Raw genomic sequence first — 1,925 nt, forward strand, 5'->3', positions numbered from 1 at the left:
TTATACGCAAATAAGCAAGAATACTGAAAACTTCGATTTCGAAGCATTGTTTAAGTACATTTCTTTGGAAGTTTGAAAGAATTGCTGTGTGGTAGGAGAATACCCGAAAATTTCTTCATAAAACTACGCGACATGCGGAAGGTTTTAAGACTAGGCCGAACTTCTGTTCGAACAACCACAGTGACTTGGTGACCAATGTCCAGAGCATACGTAAATTATGGAGGGAGCGCTTTTCCACATCGTTGAATTGTAACAGCTCTGATATCGGCGGATAAGATGAAACCGAGCCCCTAGTCGAAGAAGACGGAGTCAGTGACCCACCATTCGCCTATGACTAAATACGAATAAGAAATTGGCGGTTGAAAAACAAAAATTCGCTAGATCTGACGGTCTGCCCTCTGAGTAATTCACGGGCGGTGGTGAGGATCAACTCTTATGCAGAATTTGATCGAATGAATGCTGGCCCGACGACTGGAATTTAAGTGCGATGTGCACACGAGAAAGATAACCCCGCCATATGCGTCAACTATTGCCGATCAGTTTTTATTGGGGATTTGTGGAAGGCAAAAGCCCACTATAAACGAACTGATTGACCCTGTCCGAGTCGTTCAATACCAATCGAGATTTCAGAGAAGGCGACTCCTTATCGTTCGGCTTCTTTTATCTGATATTGGGTAAGATAACAAGAGCTGCAGAACTGAACGGCAAGGTAACTACATTTGCTGACATATCACATCATCCGCCTCAGAAACTCATCTTTTTTTCTGCATTTTTACAATTTTTTATCAAGTGGCAACTGCTTGCAAAAAACTTAAACCTTATTGCACATCTGTTGACCAGTGACTTTAATTTGAATTTAAAAAGTGAGTAGTTTCACAATTCAACTTCATTAATTTTAAAAGTATTTGTATAGTTAAGTTTCTAGACTTAAAAATGATCATACTTACTAGTTTCTACTGTGCATTAGATTTACATACATACATATGTATGTATGTTCAATTGGGATGTTAATTTTTCGGCTTTTTCCGATCCCGGGATTTTCGGGATAGCGTTCTCACAATCCCGGGATCCCGGGATTAGTCCCGGGATTTAGATATACATTACTTTTCAACAACTTGAATCGAAAAATTGCTTCTATGTTGTTTGAGAAGCTCTCCTACCATGTAATAAATAATAAATAAATGGGGTTGAAACCTAATTTTTTATTTAAACTGGCGTTTTTATTTTTTCTCTCTGACTGCAGGATTGTTATTTAAAAAATTCAATGCAATAAAAATATGGGTAACAAATGCAATAGGAAAGTACCTTGAGAATTTAAAAAATGAAAATTTTTTGAATTCACAAGGACGAATAGGTAATTTTTAAGCTGTCAAAGCTAGAAGAACGAAATTCTAGCATGTTATCGAGTTTATATAAGCCCTTAACATATAATTTTTTCAAAAACAAATATTGCGAAATTTCAGGGATAAAATTTTAAAATGACATTTTCTATATTTACCAGCCCTTCTGCACCATAAACTTGAATCTGTTTAAATTCTACAGGCTTTCCTCATTAATTTTATACCCATACTTCTTCTCTAAGCACATTTCTCTGAATTTTTTAAATCATTTTTGAATTAGTGACATCAGACTGAAAAACTAAAAATGCAATTTTACTATATTTGGCACATGGTTTCGCGAATATATTAATATTTGTGTATAAAATTTACTGTCGCGCGGTGGTAGGTATATGTATAATGAGCTACACGTTTATAAAAAAATATTAATTATTAAATAAAAAGAGAAATATAGCCAATACTGGTCAAGAAAAGGAGTTTCTATTATTGCCATCAGTGCAAATTGCAAATACCGAAAATCCCGGGAAATCTACTTGCCATGAATCCCGGGATTTTCGAGACCTTAAAAAGTCCTGGGATCCCGGGATT

The 1,925-nt window shown here is 35.6% G+C and overlaps 1 protein-coding gene across 7 annotated transcripts in view; it reads right to left on the reverse strand.

Annotated features, from left to right (window-relative positions):
• The window catches only part of LOC118748932 (acidic phospholipase A2 PA4), a 74,510-nt gene that overhangs the window by 4,434 nt on the left and 68,151 nt on the right, over positions 1-1,925 (reverse strand). The gene's annotated exons all lie outside the window — the stretch shown is intronic.

The sequence above is a fragment of the Rhagoletis pomonella genome, unplaced genomic scaffold, assembly GCF_013731165.1.
Source record: "Rhagoletis pomonella isolate Grant_MI unplaced genomic scaffold, Rhpom_1.0 Rhpom_scaffold_00013, whole genome shotgun sequence".
NCBI lineage: Eukaryota > Metazoa > Arthropoda > Insecta > Diptera > Tephritidae > Rhagoletis > Rhagoletis pomonella.